Source organism: Cyanistes caeruleus, chromosome 9 (assembly GCF_971803275.1).
Source record: "Cyanistes caeruleus chromosome 9, bCyaCae1.hap1.1, whole genome shotgun sequence".
NCBI classification, from domain to species: domain Eukaryota; kingdom Metazoa; phylum Chordata; class Aves; order Passeriformes; family Paridae; genus Cyanistes; species Cyanistes caeruleus.
The window spans coordinates 21,227,432-21,248,667 of NC_141709.1; the positions used below are offsets into that span (position 1 = coordinate 21,227,432).

Sequence of the window (21,236 nt, forward strand, 5' to 3'; positions counted from 1 at the left end):
TGCAGTCGTTCTTGTGCAATATACATTATGCACAGCATTTGTGTTTAGGAACAGAATCCATTTGGCTGTGCTAAAATAAGTATAGAGTGATTTCTCTGGCTGTTTCCACATCTTGAACCAGGGAGCTCTAGAGGTTGTCAGTGCTCTCCTGGCACTGTGATTGTCCATACCAGGAGCCTAAGCTTCCTTCCAAAGGAAATGCAGATGTTCCAGATGTGGGGCACAAGGATGCCTCACTGCACAGCCAGCTCAACATGCAGCTGGTGACCAGCACTAAAGGAGCCTCACAGAATTGAGCAGACACGCTTTAGACACAGGCAGTGAGATTCATCTCACCCATAAGACACCCAATGTAACATTTGTTTGCTTGATTTTCAGGTTTTATATAAATCTATTGTGCCTTTAATAAGTTAGGATAGATATTGTGCAAAGCTACAAGAAACCTTGCTGCCTCATTCTCTAAGAAATACTTTTTATATTCCTATATTTGCAAGTTTTTATAATCAAATGTGAAGGTGCCAGTGGTGCAATAAACATAGAGAAAGGATTCTAACAAAACCTCCTTGTTTGAAAAACCCTGTAAAAACAATGATCAGAAGGTAATCACAGCATCAGTGTCTCTTGATATAAAATATATATAATTTCTTTTTCAAAAGGATTCTGCACTTAGTTATATGAGATGGTGTGATTACCCCTCTTTGCCCGTACAGTCTCTCTGCAGCTGTATATCTGCTATGTACTGTAAATGCATTCATCAGTTCTTGTACTTCTCTTCTAGGTTGTTTGAACAGTGGCATTGACTGACTGACAAAACAGAAAAAAATAAATCTAGTTTTGTTCTCTTGGCCTGAAACTTGAAAACGTTTCTCTAAAGAAGCATTTGTAGTGCAGAAATGAGAGATAAAGTGGAGATCAAGTGGAGTGAAGATGAAGTTAATTTTAGTGGAGGGCTTCACTAAAAAGTCTAGAGAATTTTTTGTGCCCTTCTATTCTGAATAGTACTCCAAATTTTTGTACTGTATCTTTTTTCTCTTTTCTTTTCTTTTTTCTTTCTTTTCTTTTTTTTTTAAATCAAAGCATAGACAATAAAACCTAGTGGTAGAATGTTGTTAGAACACTTGGGTGTAGAAAACACCTGCTCAGTAGTTCATCAGAGTCTATGAAAATACTGCAATATAAAATTTAGCTTTTAATTTCATTAAAAATCTGGGGTTTGGAATTTTATGCATCATAAAAAATCCTCAGGAAAGATATCAAATATTTCAGTGTACTGAAACATTGAATTCGGATATATTTATGTTGTTCTTTATTTGATTCTTGCCTTTTGTGCTTCTCTGCTGATAGCCCTAAATCAGAATGATTCATACTAGCTTTGTAATCTGGACAAGAGGCAAGGACTCAGAAATTCTGTGTTTGTTAACTCCAGCATAGGGCTTCTTGATGCCTATAATATTTTTATGGTTCTGTAAAAAAGAAGTTTCCTTACCTGTGGGTTGTGAGGGTAGACTTCTTACTGCTGCAGAGCCACAAAAATTCTGTAAAAGTCATGATCATACCAGCTAGATACCCTTACTGATAATGTTCAATACACTATTTTTGTAATATTTCTAAGTGCTGATCTTTTATACCAGATCTAGTATATTGTACCTAAATAATATTCAGACTCCCTTATTCTCCAGCTGGGAAAATTACCTGGTTTAGAATTGATTGATCATTGTCAATGAAATGTATTTCTCTGACAAACTTGATGCTTTCAAGGCATGTTCCCAAATATAAAAATGGTTTTGAATGTCTGCTTCTTTGTGCATTGTGAGCATTACTGCCATGCCTGGGTGTTCTGCAAACCTCCTGCAAAGAACTTTGTAATCAAGAAAAAAACCACATACCTCATAAAGAAAAAATATATACAAGCTCAAGAGAAAATGAAAGAAATTAATTAGTGATACTAAAAAATGTTTGTAGGGTATTTCACAATTTTTAATGTTAAAAAGACAAACTTATAGATGCTTTAAGAAAAATACTTTGCAATATTTGTGTGTATAAATATATATATATATATAAAGAGAGAGGTGGAAGAGTAGTGTTAAGAAATTTAGAGGAAGATAAGGAGAGGTGCCCAAGAAACAAGATGACTGATTGTAGGAGATTTGGGAAGTATGACTAAGAAGGGTAGGGAAGGTAAGTGACCTCTGCCAATGGTTTTAAACAGCAGATAATCTGAACAGATTACAGAGGCATGGAAAGCTTTGCTAAAAGCTAAATTGAGCTGTTACATAAAACACTGCATATGATATAAATATGAACAATCAAATTTGTAGTACAAGACATCAGTACTACAAACATTTGTTAAGAAGTTCCTGCATGGAATATGTGTCACCTTTTAAAAAGGACCATATGTGTCTTTTCTTGAGACTATTCTTAATATATCAGGCATTTAGCTGTGGCATGCTTGGAGCTCTGAAAAATAAAATTATTTTAATTTGCATCTGAACAGTGATTTAATTGTTCTGCTAGTTACTAACTTGGCCTGAGGTCCATTTTGGCCTTACAGGTGAGAAACCTTTATAGTCCCTCCATACCATGGAGATGGGGTATCACAGATATTTTTAGATTTCACTCCAAAAAAACCTCAGAGAAAACTTCTATTATCACTTACATATTTTCTCTGTATAGGTTACCAAGGGTGCCATTTCATTAGCCATGGTGTGATAAGCCTGTGCAAAAGCCCATTTAGTAGAAGCTGACTGTTGAGCAAATTAATTGGTGGAAAAGATTAATATTTATTCTGTTTTCCCAGCACAGCAAAAATATTAAATATATTGTGCAAAATCCATTAAGTGGCAACAAAGACTTTAAGCTACAATAAACTTACTCATTTTTAATATCGTCTTTTATATATCTTATAAAAGAAATTCCTTTTTTTCATGTCTGGTTATTAAAAAAAATAAATATTTTTACTACATCCTTAGAGGAAAAAATTCAAACATAATAGTATGAAATTATTTCTTTCTATGCTACAAAAAACATAGCTTTGCCCAGTAAAAGGCTGGCTTTTTTTTTTGCTGATTTTACAAGTTTATTCTTATTCTGCCACACAAAAAAAGATGAGAGAAAACAACGGTAAAGCTTCACACTGTCATCTGAAATCCTTTGATGGTTTTTAGATGAAGGTATTTGCTAAGGACTGCAATGAGCATTGTTCCTCTTCTGCTACATGGTTCTGTGGACTGAAGCCTTCTCAGAGCTGCATTTTCTTCAACCAAGAAATATATCTTACATATGAAATTTCCAGTAGCTGAATTGGAAATAAGGTAAAAAAAACATCACAGATGGAACGTTAGGAGATAGGGCTCAGTAGGAGGAGATATATTAATGGCTGGTGGATAATTAGCAACAACTTCATGTCTCAGTGTCACTTTTGCCATGGGATTGATGCAATGAGCCTGTTAATACTTGTTCACAGTTGGATTTTAGTAGGTTTTGTGCTGCAGTTGCACTGCCACAGAGAGTGTGTGCAGTACCATATAGGAGCTGGTTGGTTGGATTTGGCTGCTTTGTGCTTTTGTGCTTTGGTTCTGTGTGAGTTTTATGTTTCTCTTATTGTTTGTAATTTACCATCCTGGATGGTTTATTTCCACCTTTCCTGCTCAGTCTCAGATTTGCTTGGAACTTGGCTGCTGACATGAGAACTTTCTAATTGTACAGAAAAAGAACCAATTTCTCTTTAGAAAAAGCAGTTATTGGAGCATTACTGACTATGATATTTTGCTCCTCTTTCTCCAGCATTTCTATTAGAGAGATATCAGAAGATAAAGTGTGACTAATATATATAAAAAAAGAGGGTTTGATAAATATAAGGAGAAACTTGTTGATACAGTAATACTGGAACATTAGAAAGGATGAGTGAATCCCTTCACCTGTATTTGGCAACACACATAATCCTCAGGCCATATGGTGTGAATATTGCCTGGTCTTTTTACAGAACTGAGCTGAACTCTGGGGTACATTAAAAAAGACCATATTGAATTCCCAGTGTAGCAGAATCTGAGCAAAAGTAGTGTATTTTGCCATTCAGGCACATACTCTTTTTTGAAAAGAAAAATTAGATAAAAAATAAAAAATGGAAACGCTCTTTTTGTGAAGCTATTTTTTTTTTTTTTCAAAAATAAAGCAGAAAAGAGCAGAAATCTTATCTAAAGTGGTAAATTTTATCTCAGTGACGGTGCTTAGGATAGATATTGAAATATAAATTTCTCTGAGTGGAACTGTGAAGAGTGTAGTTTTAGTGTGCAAACTATCAAACATCTTTAGCTTCTCCATCCTGAATCTATCTGTAATTTTAAATCAATGATATATCAATAACTATTATATTTTTTTTTGTTTATAAATGATCTAGAGAGGCAGATTTAATTTACAAATGGTTAAGAAAAGCAAGAAAATGCATTATTACAAATATTTTCTAGAATCATTGCTCATAGAAGTATCAGATATTCATGTTTAATGTTGGTTTCCATCAATTAATTAATTAGATTCAACCTATCTTTAATAGATTGTGGTTTTTTAAGTTCTATAGAATGTGAGTATAAACAAAGGAAAATTGTGCAGCATATTCCATTGTACAGTAATATTTATGTTCTAGTATTTACATGTAAATCCCCTTTCACAAGGATTTTTAACTGAAATAAAAATCCTTAGGGATTAAGTTTCCAGGGATTCAAAATTATAGATTCATTTTCCCATCTTATTTCCAGTAATTTATGAATATATTACACTCTTTAAAACTACCTAAAAACTTTAGGAGATTGTCTTAGATATTCTGTTTTTTCTTATATTTATTCAAAGCAGGCTTGTTTTCTATACTGAAAATATCCTAAATCAAGGAGAACAGAGTATGCATTTTAGTATATTGACAATCTTTTGGGGTAGCAAAAAAGGAAAAAAAAAACCCAACAAAACAGTTTACATTTGTAAGAACACCTATTTAGCCAAAATTCCTTTTGGACTTCCAGTATGTAAAGTTACAGAGCATGCAGAGCTCTGTGGATGAAGAGCTCCCCAGGTATACCCTGATGGGGAGACTGGAGCTGTTTGTGTCAATGGTTTGCAAATAATGGTTCTCTGGGAGAATTTTAAATTGCAGTTTTCACTCCAGAGTGGTGTTTTTAGGATGAGCTGAGTTGCTCTGAGGCTTGGCACTCTTCAGTGCACCTTAGGCAGCAGTTCTCGTACTTCCATTGAGATTGTAACAGCTGGCCATTACAATCAATCAGGTCACATTTCAGGGGTAATTTTTCTTTAATATTAAGAAAAAGAAAAGAAATAAAAGATATTAAATTGAAAGAAGAAAGAGAAAGGACTTTATGAATTTACCTTGGACTATAAAAAGCAGGCTCTTGCAAGTAAATCATTAACTGATCATGCAGTTACTTTTATTTGGAACACTGTTGTGTTTTCTATTAATATATAAGCATTCTCCATATCTTTGTAGTATTGTTCTACATAGGTGTTGGTTATATGTTGCATTACATTTCTGCACATATGACTACAGAACACTCAACTGTAGGATGTGTGTAAATTTGGGGATCTGATCAAAACTTCTTCATCCAAATAATTACATTGATTTTCCTTGCTTTAAATCAAGCCTTCAAAGCAAAAATGAAGCATTAGAGATGCTAGTGAAGAAATAAGGATTCTAAAGAATAGGTGGGACAGCCTTCAAAGATGGTCAAAAAAGAGCCTTATAAAAGTCTGGGACAGTAATGTGATGCGAGTTAAACTTTTTGAATATCTTAAATGGAATAGGAAGCAAGAGAAGTTTTGTTCACTGCCATGTATGACTCAAGGAGAAACACAGTTTGTGCAACTTGTTTCTGATGCTCCCAGAGTCCATGAGTCCATTGAGTTAAAATATTATTTTTGCACAGTGTTTTAGTACTTTAATATTCTAATTTGACTCAAGCAGCTAATCCTATGTGAACATAATCATATGTTCATTATATGATCCTGTGATTATATGTAATTAGAGTTATTAATGAAGCATTCTTACTGTGTACTGGTAATTTGCTTATTGGTAACAAAAGAACAAAATCATGACAGTAGAAGTTGTAATCAGAACACTTAATTCAAGGAACATCCTTAGTGGGCACTACCTGGGTAACAATGTATTTAGCTATTTTGCAGCTTAATGTCTTCAGGGACATTTAATGATTAAAGCACTGTGCCTAAAGGATCAGAACATGGAAAATAAAAAAACAAACTACAGTATGATGCAACAAGAGTGGTATATCAAATTTATTCTCTCTGTTGTTCCTGAAGTAATGCAATTGACACTCGTTTGAATTAAAGGAGCAGTAGGTTCAGAAAGTAACGCTAACCACTTAAACTTCCCACCATTAGCATCTGACACTCTACAGGGTGAATTCTCCTTTCAGTTTATATTGATGCTTTTTCTCTCATAAGCATAAAATGAGGGGATTAAAGATCCTCCTCTTGTATGAAAGATTAGTGAAAATGATCAGTGGAAGCACAGTGGATGAAAGCAGTGGAGGAAGGCTTCAGAAAGGGATCTTCCTCCTCTATCAGACAACTGTGGTTATTGCTTTGGCAACACTTATAATTTGTTCTTCCACTATTAGTGAAATTAATGCTATTCACCTCTTATTTTTTTTAGGGGTCATCACAGAATCTCTCCAGTGCAAGCGACCTCCTCAGAAATCAGATGACAATGCTGCTTTGGCTGGGACTGAAAGCAGTGAGAAAACGTTTTGGACATTTTGTGACACCTTACACAAACAAAGAAACACAGATGGGAGTTGCATACTGGATCAAATGTTGTCTGGGATTTAACTTTCATTTTCAGGGTTTTAAAACAGAATTAAACTGAAAAATTTATCATCAGGTTTTTAGTACTGATTTTTAATCTGTGAAGCTTCATGCAGAACTTTACTTAATTTCTCTCAAGAAATACTCTACCACCAGGGATGAAGAAGTTTTTACCAGTAGTTCCAAATAAATCCCCTCATCATAAAAAATTAAGTAAAGCAAAAGATAAAAATTTGGCATACAGTAAATTGAAATATTTTCCCATGGCTTGAGAGTGAGCAGTTCTTGTAAACTTAATTATCTACCTGTTTGTCGAGTAAATGCATCAATGTTGTGTGTTATCCTGGTCAGCTTCTGTTTTTGCACAGTATTGTAGTCATTAACTTGTGTGGTTGCTGGCTCATGGACATATTTTTTATGCATCGTCTTTTGCTCCCCTGATTTTAGAAAAAAGCTTCCAAGCAATGGGAAAGATGGAAAATGTAATTTCCACCTTCTGCTTTAGTGTAAGTGTGCAGACCTTCTCTTATAATATGTATTTTTAAATTAATAAATGGAAAACCACAATAGCTTTGTGTACAAACTGTTTCAGTTACCATCCCTGAACTCCTGTGCCAGGGATTTAAACAAAGATATCACCTCTGGATTTTTTTCTATTTTTTCATAATATAATCTTTGTTTCTCATTAGCATTACTTCTAAATTAATGGAATTGACTGATCCAGCAGTAGAAGAATAAATCAGAACAATTTATTAGAGATGTTTCCCCTGCCTGAGGCCTTCCCTGCTTGGCTTTCATTTTCTCCTAGCTTGCCTCTCAGGGAGGCCCAGCCTTCATCATGATAACATCAGACTTCTTCTTAGCTAAGTTTCACCTTATTCTTGCAATTCCTTTTTGAATTACATCTCTCAGATGATTGTTTGGATTGATAGGGAAACATTTAAAACTCTTGTTCATGATCCTAACATCTTAAGTCTGTTGTCATAATAGAGTTTTTTCCTGGCTTTGACAAGTTCATCATGTCCAAGTGAATGCTGCAACAAAGCCCCTCTCTCCATTGTGTGATATGAGCATGCAGTGTAGTCTGTCTTCCCTTTCCATTGAATTGTCTGCTTCTTCCTTCCATTATACCTTCATTGTCCACTTGTTATATTTTCAAACAGGCACCTTTGTGCTTTCTTCTCTGTTGACTCTGTACTTTAAAGTTGGCATAAATGTTTAAAAGATGACCTCATTAAATTCAAGTCCTTAAAAAACTCTCCCTTGTTATAATGCCTATGAAAGAAATGAGAAGAAATGTCAGGCTGTGGGTGTTCTGTGGATGTTGCATTTCTTACTTTCCTGGTTTCCTTGTGCACCTGTCTCTGCTCACATCCCACTGGTCTGTCTGGTTTGTTTTGCAGTCCCTGGGAAGTGACAGTTTTTGTCCTCATGTTGCCCAGCACAGCACAGTCCCACTCCACGATTTGATGCCTCACAACGAGATCAAATTAAATGCTGTTTTAATGAGCAGTACAGTTAGGAACCGAGTTATGAATGTTCAGCTGGTTAAAATTTCTAGGTGGTTAAGCTTATCAGGCTTACATAAAATTGCTTTTGTGATGGCATTTGGGTTTTTTTCATTATCTTTTTTAATTTTTCTCCTTGTGTTGGACATGCAAAATAAGACTTAATAGGTCAGAAACAGGAAGAGCTTAAGTTATGAGAGGCCTAATCTGAAACCTATAATAGTATTCAGATGTTAGCTGAAGTAAACATTTGTGCTGCCCAAAGACCAGATTTTGGATTTAACCTTGGAATGCCTATACTTCTCTTCCAATTAAATTTCCTTGCTTATTTGATTTTTTTGTTTGTTTTGCTTTTCGTTTTGTTTTGTTTCTCATAATCTAGAGGGGAAACTATCTTCAGGAACATAAGGCTTCACAAATAGCTGGCAATAAAGTTTCCATCGTACAACACACAGGGGAGTTTTAAGCAGAAACCCACTCTATTCCTGAATATTCTGTATGCAGAAATATTTGGGTTTTTTCAGGAGTATGAAGACTGGGGAAAATTGAAAAAATAAGAAATTATTTGAATAGTATTCTAGCAAAATAATGGATGTCTAATATATGCACATCCCTGATATTTTTGCCAGCCAAAATTGCATTGCACTTAGGTATTAAGCCTTTTTCTCTGCAGCCTGATCTACCAATTACCAGCCTTTTCATTTTGCAAGTAATATGCAAGCTTTCTCTTAACTCTGCTGTAATTTGCAAGGACACAAAGCATGCTTGAAATTACCTACCTGACTGCACTTTGTGTGAAGAACTCCATCCTCTTGGCTGTTTTAGATTAGCAGTGAATTACAGTTCACTTCAGTGCAATTAGATCTAATGAGGTGCACATGGAGACCATTGGGCCACCCTGTAACCACATTATATGGACCTGCTAGTTGCCATTTTAATCAATTGGTTTGACCTCTGAATGCAAACTACGACAAAGCACAAAGAACTTTGTGGCCTAGATGCCTATTTGACTGAATTCAGGGAGAGATTATAAAAATTGACCTCTTTCTCTAGGGAATCTTTTGGAAAGAAATTCTGTTTGCAGAAGTACGGTTAATGCGGAAAACCGCGTCTGGAGCAGAGAGCTTGGTTTGCAAGCTGAAGTTCCAGGTGCAGGCTGAGCTCTGGGCAGGAACCCAGGGAGAGGAGAGGCCATGGACTGCCACCCCTTGGGATCACACAGGACACAAAGAGCAGGGCACTGGGCAAGTGAACAGACCCTGGGAGAGACAGCAGAGCCAAAGGCTCGGGAGCTGCAGTGAGACTCGTGCACAAGAAGGCGTGAGGAGGTGGATGAAAGCCCAGGAGTTCCTTTGTTGGGGTCTGTGGAATTAAACATCTGAGACTCTGCTAAGGGAAACCTGCTCTGGCTGTGTCTGTGGGTGTGTAGGCAGGCAAGCCACTGCTGTAAAGGGGCTTTAGTCCCAGCAGTGACAGTCTCATGAATGGTCAGACTGGGAAGTTTCCTTAAGAGTTGAAATGATCGGTCATGCAATAAGTAATATTATATACTTATATATTATATTATTATAGTTATAACATTACTATAAATACTTTCTTTTCTGGTATGACTTAATTTGAAGTTTCCTCATTGACTATTAGGAGCCAAAGGTTAATTTTCATAAGAAAAAAATAAATTTCATCAGATGATATTCTGCTGATGAAAATAAAGGAAAACCTTATATCATCTTGTTGAAAATAGGCAAAATTTCCTACAAGATGGTTTTGTTTAACTGAATTCAATAACTGTTTGTTGTTATGTGGTGGAGAAAATATTTTCACTTAGTCTGGCACACAGTCTCCAAGTTCTTATCAAGAGAATCTGCCATTAACACCAAACAAAGGGCACTGAATTCTAATTTACAGAACTGAACTTTCATTATGAAGTGAGTGTTCATGGGGAGAGTTAAATATGGGGTTAAAGCTGTGAAGAATGAGTGTTCTGTTTCCCAGAGAAACTTTCAGCAGAGCAAAATGAAAAGCAGTAGGACTATTTCTGCAGTTTTTAAAAGTTGTGGATCTGTTTGTTTCCGTGTGATCATTGCTTTTTTTTGTTTCATGTTCTGCCCCCTGCGGTAGGTCCCAACAAATACTGATATAGAAGGGAAGAGAAAGGAATATTTTTCAGATGACTGTGGAGTATGGTTAGAAAGTATAATTCAGCCTTTTTTCATGGAAAAAACACCCATCCAAGGGTTGAGCTCGCCTCGGTCTCCGCTCCCCTTTGTATTTCTGGAGACTTTTCTTCTTCCAGTGCCTTTGTTCCACATGTGTGCTGGAGGGCTTTGTGCTCTTTAGGGCAGAGTATCATTTTCACCTCCAGGAGTTTACAGCACATGTCACAGTGGAATCTTGAGTGCTGTGTGGAACTGTAAGCCTGTTTCTCCATTTGAATTCCTTTGACAAACAGTTTTTACATCAAACAGGTAGCCCCTGAGACCAAGGCTACTTGATTTAACTATTTACTCATTACTGGTAGCAATGAATGAGATGTGGAAAAGGAAAGAAGGGGTCTCCAAGCATGGATTTGACTGAAATGCCAGGAAACCCTGACTTGGAAATGGGCACATGCACATAGAGAAAATAAAGCATGAGAAGAATTGGTAGATGAAGTCTTTAAGAGATGAAAATGAGACATGTTATGGAGCTCGCTCTCTCATGTCAGAAGCATTCACAGGCAATCTGTAATGGGAAACCCTCTCTAATCCCCTTAATGCATGAGTTTGGTTTCTATTCTACCTTTCAGAATTTGTTTGTGCTAATGAAGAATTTAAAAACAAAATAAGGAAAACCAAACAATTTTAAGGACGTGGAGAAAAAAAATAGTTTGATCCTTCTTAGAAGTTCAAAGTGATTTTTAAGTTATTTTAAATATGTTAAATACCTATGTATACCTAGAGGTAGCAGTAGTGGCTTGTCTATTCTTTATGCAAGTTAATATCAATAGGCCAAAAATGTTTGGGAAGTGTACCTACCCAGTATTTGCATTGTTAAAAACTTGGTAATTATGGCCTTGTGCCTTGGAGAATAAATATTTGCAAATAATGACTGAAACAGTTCTCATTAGTCATTTCCAGGAGACTGAAATAGCTCAGTTTTATAAGTCTCCTTGGTATATTTGAGAATTATTGTCTTGCAGCTTTTGGAATATCTTCTGCACCATGCCTTGTGAAAGGACATGAGTCAGATGTGCAACCTAACAGGAATCAGCTATGAATTCCTGGTTATGAGTCATGCTGAGGAACAATGTCTTGATCCTTGCTTGAAACTGCAAGCATGTAAACTTCCTTCTTCCTATTGTGTTTAGCTTCTAAATGAGAAAAGTGCTTTTGTACTTTAATGAAGGGAAACATCCTAAAAAATCATGCTTTATTCTAGCAACATGTACATAGAAAAAGAAAAGTTTTTTGGTAACTCAATAAAATAAAAAGTATTTTATAGAAGATGCCAGATTAGACAAAGTTATTTTTATCTCATATGTATACAAATTTTAAAATCCTGTTTCTGTTAGGAATACATATTCATTTAAATGAATTAAAACACATCTTCTGTTACTAATGTAGGTTATCAGTTGATAACAGATATAATTACCAATGAATTGTATGACCCACTGGTAGCTGATTCATACATAAGGCATGTTGACTTGCTTCTAGACCTTTTATACTGGAACCTCCACATTATACAGTATTGTATATAGTTACCATAACATGAACAAATCTGAGAGTTTAAAAGAAGTTTTCTATGCCTAATGAAGTCCATCTAATGCCAAACCTGAAAATCAAAACATCATGAACTATATTAACTGGGTGAAAATACTGGTAGCTTAGCTTATGAACAAACATCCTCAGGATCTTTGTTAGCCTCTATGCAAGACATTGAAAATGTTCCTGTAAGATATAACCTAGATTAAAATGTTTCCAGTTACATCTTTCATGGATTCTTTAACTGTACTATGAACTAACTCATATATGGATGGCTGCACTAAAATTGGTCTCTTCTAATGAAGATTTTTCTATATTGCTCAAGTACATTAGAACTATGGTGTAAGAAGTGTTTCACTTTTTTTCTGTTATTTTCTTATTGAGAATTAATATGCAAGTGAATTTAAGGTAGGAATTCCTCTTGTGTAGACTGGGTTGAGATATAAACTTGTAAAAGATTTATGAGTAAATAGGCAACCTGAAATACGCATTGACTTGACTTGTGTTTGAACTCCCTTCCTTTTTCTTTCCAAAGGTTGGTTCATGTCAAAGGACATCTGTTTCCTGTAGTGCAGAAACATATAGACATTGAGAGAACAGAATTTTAATCTCCTCAGTAAACTACAATTTAAATGTTTGTTTCAAGAATCTGAATAGTTACTACACTGGACTTTTGAGTGCAGTGATTTTCTGCTTGTTTGTGTATTTAAGGTCTGAGTGTTATGCTGTATCTCAAAGTAATGAATCATGGCACAGTGTCACTGTGCACCTTCTCAGACTTGTTGAGGATACCCAAATCTCAGATAATTTCTGAATGAAGGAACTGGATCTGATGTGAAACATCCCTCAGGAGATGGAGGGTTCAGCTGAAGCTCCTCATTCCATTTTGTTTACAGGTGTACACACAGTTCTGGTGCCACACCAGCTCTCTCAGTCTAGCAGGTTGGACCATCTTGAGAGCCCAGGTTATTAATTTATGGTTAAAGAAACAGTGCATTTAAGCATCTCACGTTTGGATGCTTTCACTGTTAACATTAAATAAGGGTATTTTAGTATTACTGAAGGGCATAGTAGTAGTTCAGTTTTGCTGATGATGACATATCCCTCATTGGCAGATATTATTTACTTTTTCATCTTCCTTATCTAATTCTTGAAGCTAGGCTAAAATTTTAAAACTAAAATATTTTCCTCTTGGACACTCGAAGTAATTTTACTTTGTTTGTATCAAAAGTAATATGTCACTGTACTTCAGCATAAATATTAAAAATTCTTACTCCTATGTGACATAAAAGTGTATAATTAAATAAAATAAATAATGAATGCCAAAATTGCCAGAATTGCTATTGTTTTGGTACTTTTTTTTGTTATGCTGTTTCATTGTTTGGTTTTCTATGTGGCAATAATAATAACAGGAGCATTTGCAGAACAACAGAATTTTGGCTTCAAACCCAATTAGAACAAAAAGCACAATAACACATTATAATATAAATCTGACACATAGTTTTCCTTTAGGAGATATTCAGTTTTTAGCTTTAAATAAGTCCCTTAGAAGCTTTAGGGTTCTTAGGATGCCTAGAGTCAATTTTGAACAATTTTGCAACTTACTACAGGGAAGCTTAATTCAAATTCTACAAAACACTGAAAGAGGTAGTGCTTTGGGGCCCTTAACTTCCTCAAAGGACCATCAGTATGAAACCTCAGATGGGGAGAAACAACATGTAAATAAAATATGTCAGCCTACACCCATGGTAAATAGCAAAAATAGCTCTCTCTTCTTCAGAAAGAAAAATTGTATTTCAAACTATCAGGACATATAAATTATCACTCTGATAGCAAAATTATGACAATGCTTTGTTTCACTGTCAAGAGAGTGGGATAAATTTCTTCTGTAATGGAAGATACTCAATTCTTGGTTCCAAATACAAGACCTAATTCCCCAGTTCTAATTTGAGAAAGATTCTGGTAGCATTGGCCTTCAAATCTGCATTCCCAAAGGAAGTCTGTAATACTTCACAGAATTCCTGTAGTACTTTCACAGAAAACACCGAAGGATATGGGTGAAGAATTTTCATTTTGTGGGCTTTCAGCATTGGATGCTATTGATGACATGTGACTCGTTGCCTAAGGTACACTGGTGTGTTTTCTGATCTGTGACAAACTAGGACAGCTTTAATCCTAGAAAACAACAAATAATGTATTGAATTTTCTCATCATTAATTTAGGCAGAAAAAAACCTGGAAACTGAAAATAAATTTTTGCTCTTGCAGACTCTGTTGGTAGTACTTGGATTTTGGCTGTCTGCTTATGATTGACAAATTATTTCATACTGAAATTAGCAGTAGAACCACCTCTGTATATGCATCTAGAAAACTGAGCACCATATCTTAATTAATATGCAGCAGTCCTGCTCTTCTGTGAATGCTGCTCTTTCAACATCATTCTCCAAAAGAGATGTAAATATCACACACCCATTAATAGTTCAGGTTTCTGAACTTAGCACGTTAATTGCAGTGCTCTTGCTACATAATAGAATAACATCTGATATAAGAAACATTTTGAAAATAACGTTCAAACATTCAGGAAATACAAGAAAACTGCTACTCTGCCCCCAAATTCCTAAAATACTCCTTTCCCCAGATTCTTTATGCAATGCTACAGTGGTGACAGTTCTGCCATACATATATACAAGTTCTTAGAATGGCTTGGTCTTCTTGTTTTTAAACTTTGTGTACTCACAGGTAATAATTACTATTATGCATACTATAATATCTTTGTATATTAATCCTAAGTAAAATTATTGTAGACACATGGTGAGATTTTTAGAATCTCTTTTCTTATTGTTGACTCTAATGATATACCTAGAAATTAACAAAAGCCTTACAGTATAAACTGAAAAAATTATTTTTAATTCTGTTCAGAATATTTTTACTGCAAGAGCCTGAGGTCACATGCCCCCTGGATTTAACTAAAGCTTTATTGAATATTTTGAATAATTTCTCGTTTATTTCATTTATTGAACTGAAAATTGTGATGAAGAGAGAGATGACTGAGAAATGACAGGTAGATTATAGGCAGAGATGATAGATATATGATAGAAAGGTAGATTTAGACTGTATATCAAAGAAATTATTTATTAGGAGGGCAGTGAAACACTGGAAAAGTTGCCCAGAGAGGTGGTGGATACCCAAAATCTGGAAACATTCTGAGTCAGGCTGGATGGTGCTCTGAGCAACCTGATCTGGTCAATGATATCCCTGCTCATTGCAGGAGGGTTGGTCTCTTCCAGTTCAAAATATTTTATGATCATTATATAGGATTTCACTTCTTTTCTTGAAGAATGGAAATTAAAGAGGCCAGTTTGGGGGTGAGGAGCTGGGTCAGGAAGAAACCTCTGTGTTGCTCAAATACACTATTTAACTAACTTCATATATCAGGCCTGTACCATTGCTAACAATACAAGAACAAGAAGAATCTCTTTAAAAAATTATGAAACTCCATCTGACTCTTGAAGATATGCACTATCATAGGTTTATGTTTTGAATTTTGTTAGGGAAACTCTGTTGAGATTTTCATATGTGAACAATACACTGCAGTTATTTTTCCCTTGCCAATTATTATATCTCTAGATCTGTTCAAAACAATTTTTGACTATTAAGAAAAGTCTTTAAGTTCACGTGTCTTTTATCTGATCTGAAAAGAAAACTATTTATATTGACTAAGAGATCTATATATTTCTGAATGGAATAGAGGGGATATTTAATATGTTAATATTAACATCTTTCTCAGCCAGTGTACAGCAGAATGTGCACATAAACAAGAGCAGTCCTAAGCACAGCAGAAGGTATTGCTCCTGGCAAACGTTAACAGGGAAAAAAGGATAAGGCTCACAGTATCTCATCACTGTAGCGTGGTACCGTGAGGTCAAAACATTTGTCCCATGTTGCCTTCCCTATTTTCTTCAGTTTGACATGCTGCACTGAAAACATACAGACCTGCTGTCACAATGCCAGTAGATCAAGTTGTTGATTCCAAACATTTCCAGCCCCTTCAGGGTAAAAGTGCTATGCTTGCAGCCTCACCAGCGAGCCAGATGAGCCCTTGGTATATTGCAAAGTCACTTTATTACCTCTGTCTAACGCTGAGTGAAGAACATCAAGAGTAAAAAGATGCTTTTGCATATTCCTTCACTTTATTCCTTCCCTGAGGCAGCATGGTACAGGGAATAGGGAAGTGCACTGACAATTGTCTCTGCACTAATTTGCTTTGTGTTGTTTGCAATACATTGCGTTACACACATGCTTCTGTAAACACCTAAAAATTGCAATCCTCCCACCACTTTCAGGATTCACTGATAAATAATTCACCTACAGGAGTATGAATGTAAAGAATAAGATTTTTGTCACAGCTGCAGTTTAATACTAGCATTTCTTACAATGTTAATCCTTGCCAGTTTGCACACTCTCATCTTCTCTTGCCTGCTTTCTCAGGAATGATCTTGTCTTTCTTTCTGTGTAGGGATAATGATATCTCTGTCACTTTCCTTTTATTGGGCCAGAGATCAGCATTTGGGAGGTTTACCTACTTTCTATCCTTTTATGTTATATTATCTCAGCTATCAAATTGCCTTTCATTCCAATTAAAACATGACCGTAACTGTTTAGGAAATATGCTGATATTTCCTTTTCTTGATTAATAATGTGCAGCAACATCTCCTGGAATGAGAGAAACATTGCTCTAATATAGAAAAAAAAATTTACCCACACAATACATGACTATTATAAAACAGGTTAAATATAGCCTCAACGTCTTACTTAAGAAATAGAAAAATTTTTAAAAATCAATATGTAGGATTAACTTTGCATAGACAAGTCTGTCTCATACTCACTGAGGCACTAAGCTCCAGTTTTTAGTTTGAACTTTATTCACTGTGAGTAAAATATAAAGTTACTCTAAACCAATATAACAGGAAATCTAATTTAAGAGTAAGAATCTTAAAAAGATTAAAAACAAAAAATATTTCTGAAACAAAAGAAGCCTCTTCAGAAACTTGCTGGGTAGCACATGTGGTTTGTCAAGGATGACATCACAGGCTTTGTTACATGGTGTGGGAAAAGCCAGTGCTAGGCAGAATGGTGCAGATGAACTAAAGGCAATTGTAAGGTATCCAATCCCTTCCAGAATGTGTTAACTAGATGCTTGTAGCACCTTTTCCCTCCACTTTTTCTCCTCTTACCATTCTGTATAAGCCAACTATTCATTATGCTAGATAATGGAGTAGTTAGGATTTATTTCAGAGAGATAATATTATAAAAACAAGTACAAATGTACATCTTTCAAAGCCAAAGAGAAAACAGCTTTCCTGAGACAAGTCAACACTGCATTCCACTGTCAAAAGTGGGGCAGGGTGTGGCAAGGGAACTTTATTTTTTGTTTTATTAAAAAGGCAAGTCATGCCATTTATAATAATTTTAATACTAAAATCCAAATCAGAACACCAAACTCACCTCCATTTTTTTAATAGTTTGCTATTATGCTCATGATAACAATGATGACTTACCTTAAGGGAAAAGTTCAGATTTCTTAATTTTTTTATTTATTTTTTTTTAATTAGGAATGTTTGTACTCTGTAAGGATGTTTCTATCCCAGCTACAGTATTCACCCTGGTGGAGCTGTAGAAATCAGAGTACCTTAATCAAGGGGATAAGAAAATGATTAAAGTTACAGTGTTGGATGCATACATATATATCTGCATTTAATCTTTAGGGACCAGCCTGTATGGGTAGTATAGAAAAAGAAATATTTTTTGTTTGGTTGTGGGGTTTTGTTTTGTGAAAATCAATGGTTCTGTGCAGACAAATGGTGTATTTTAAAAGAAAAATAACATTAACTCTGCAGTTGCATTTGGTCTGAAAGTAACCTAGAATGTGGAACACTTAATTTGTCAAGACAGTCTGACAGGTCTCATCAAAAGTCCAGTATAAGCTTTACTAGTTTGGCTCATTAAATTGAAAATGGGCTTGGAAAAGGTCATGGGGAATTAAAGGTTACAGAACAAATAATCAAACCAATTAGCTATAACTTGAATCTTGTGAGCTGCCTAAAAGAGAAAGCAGACTTGACCTTGTCAAAGAGAGAAGGATATTAAAATTGCATACCAAGAAGTAATCCAGAAAGCTTAATACAAACAAGTACAATATTGCTGAAGTTTAGGGTTTGTTGTTGCCTTTCTTTTGTTTTTGTTTGTTTTTTTTTTAAATAACAAAAGTACTAAACCTCTCCCACCCAACATACTGATATTCCTGTTCTAAGCTCCCTATCTATTTTAGAGGTTTCTGATTCACAGTGAAGGTTGCTTATTCATATTGTGATGTTAGGTACATTAAAGTCTCCCAATCTGATCCTTCTCAGATGCTATATTGTAAATTAGAAATGACTCCACTGAACTTAATTATGTCACTGTAAAAGTGATATAAGGGGGGAAAACAGGACATTAATGTCCATGTTAATTTTGATTAAAATAATCCATTCTGTGAAATCTGAAAATGTATACCAGATTTTCAAATGCTTTTTCTCATTATGTCTTTAACATAAAATTCTTGTAAGTTTTTGTATCAGTTAGCCACTGCTGAATTTTATAACATGATAAATACAGTACAAAATTGCCTTGAAGAAGGTTGAAGCTACACATGTATCAATTCTTTGGTTTTATTTGGTACTGAAGTAAATGGGTCTCTATTATTTCCTAAAAGAATTATTTTTTTTTTAATTTTATTTTGTTAATTTACAGACACATGTCAGACAAGTTTCTGGTTAAAATCTGTAGGAGAATCAGACTAAGATAAAAAAATATGGGTTATATTTCCATTTTAATTTATTAAAGATTTGTCAGAGGGACACTTAGTTCATGTAAATCCCCTGAAGATTATCACTGGAGCTCACAAGTTTGACCACTTGGTTTTCCTCAACTTCTCTGCTTCTCACACTGGCCAATATTTTCAGACCTGTTCTACATCTTCTTCACTAACTTAAAAAAATTATCTCTCAGTGGCTACAATTAATATTTTTGCATGAGGGCATGCTTTGAATAATGACTTGCATTTACTTTTTAGAAATTACTTTAGTCTGAGAAAAGTGGACACCAAAAATTTAAATTACTCTCTCATCTGGGATTATTACGCTTCACTGCCCCAGACAGAGGCTGTGTAGTTCATACTCAAGATTTTGGCTCAATTGCCCTAAAGTTTTTAGGAAACTAGAATGCAGTGTGTGAAACTTCTCACTGCTGAGAAGGGGATTCTTCTGCTGGACTAGAAGGCAGAGAAGGCTCAAGGTTGGATGCCTCCCTAAACAACTGAGAACTGGCATGTTTTGCTTAAATGGAAATCACAGATAAACTATTGGAGAAATGTAGTACCTTTATCAGCACAAAAGTGGATGAATAGCAGGAGCTGGCAGTGGAAGGGAAATGCTGCACTGCACGTGTGCAGCACTTGTTTTGAATCAGACTCTGCTGAACCCAACTGCTCAGAAAGAAAACTGAATAATGGCATTCAAAGACAAAGGCTTTACCATAAGGCAACATTTGTGCTAAGTGCTTTCAGAGTGCAAAACTATCGTTTTGGGTGTCATATGAGAGAGCAGTTGATGAGTTGAAGGTGACAAAAGGTCACTTCTTCAGGGCAAGAAATTACTTCAAAAAATCGACTTTTCAGAATCAGCAATCTACTAAAGTTGTAACACAACTGTGTGGTATGTTGAGCAGCCCTGAGAAAAACCAGACCACTGGAATATGTTTCATAGCAATGCTAAATTTATAAACTTCCCACAGCCCACTAAAATAACATTTCAGGATCTATTCAGCTTGTGATTTTACCATGCTACTCATGTTAGAGATAAAAGAAAATTAAATTCTGTGTTTTTGAGGCATATGAACAGAATGACTGAATGATATTAAGCAGGACCTGCAGTGAGATCCTTTGTTGAACTCAGTTTTAAAATTAAGGTAAAGAGAGGGTTTCAAATAATGTTATTATGTTCTATACTCACTTCTGAAAATAAACTATATTCTATATAATTTTCATTGCACCTTATTCCAGATATGGAATATTTGGTTTGATTTCTAATAATTCAAAAATTTATTTTTGTGTTTATTTCTCTTGACTGTGGAAGAAAAGGTGTGGCAAAGTAATAATTTTATATCAGAAAATAAAGGCTCCTGTTTATTTGAAGTTAAGTTGATTTTCTAAAAACACGTTGATTATCTAATTGTCATCTTTTGACCATAATTTGAATTTTTTTAAATAAAAGATTCACTCTCTAGACATAATACTATAATACTATAATATCTTTCTCTGGAAGTTGTCTTCCAAGTCCTTTTTTTGGTTTCATGTGTGGATTTATTCAATATGAAAATATTGAATAGTAGTTTATTCTCTGTGATTAACATGCTAGCAATGCATATAAACTTGTGATATAGAAACAAATTCCTTTAGGCCAAAGTAGCTGACCTACAAACAAAATATTTCAAATACCCTTTGTCTACTGTCAGAATCTATTCTACATCCAGATGAAAATCAATGGTATTTGTGTCCTTATGACAACCCTTTCCTGTGGATTATATGCACTACATGGCCCCTATATTAAAGGTTTTACTGCTTTCTAAAATTTATAACAAATTCTTAGCCTTTGTCCTCTGAGTTGTTTTGGATTCAGGATCTGGGAACATTCTTCATGTTTAGCACTTTTTCTCGTTAAAGTTTCGACCATACATGGTTCTGAATTGTAAGCAAAAGTCACTGAATCTAGAGTCAAAATGAAGAGTCAAAAATGAACAAAATATTACCAAAGGCTTAATCTTGAATGTAGCAAGAAATTTGCTGACTGATATATTTCCATTTTCTATCCATTTTTGACCAAAGTGAAAAGTTCTGTAGAAGGCATAGGAATGAGGGCAATGCAGCAGCTGTGCCTACTGCCAGACTTTGTTCATGGCTAGTATTTATTTAGACAGATAAATACATAATGCTTTTAAAGCACCATTCGCACTGGGGAAAACACTGAGGAGACTCTGGGCTATGTTTAGGTTCATGTCTACAAACAGCTAGAGAGAACACCAGGCTAAATGTCTTGCCTCAGGTCAGATGTGGTTTATTAATCCATTTTGAG

General features: G+C 35.1%; 2 long non-coding RNA genes across 3 annotated transcripts in view; one reads left to right on the forward strand and one right to left on the reverse strand.

Moving 5' to 3' along the window:
• The window catches only part of LOC147651667 (uncharacterized), a 66,539-nt gene extending 59,642 nt beyond the window's left edge, over positions 1-6,897 (forward strand). For both annotated transcript variants that reach the window (XR_015273779.1, XR_015273780.1), the window contains exon 2: positions 6,671-6,897. This is a non-coding gene — a long non-coding RNA (uncharacterized LOC147651667). The remainder of the gene's footprint in view (positions 1-6,670) is intronic.
• Positions 5,408-13,224, reverse strand: LOC147651668 (uncharacterized). The gene is made up of 2 exons (XR_015273778.1): positions 9,110-13,224; positions 5,408-8,097 (listed from the first exon to the last, which is right to left on the reverse strand). It is a non-coding gene; the product is annotated as an uncharacterized LOC147651668 (long non-coding RNA).
• Between the last annotated feature and the right edge of the window lie 8,012 nt (positions 13,225-21,236).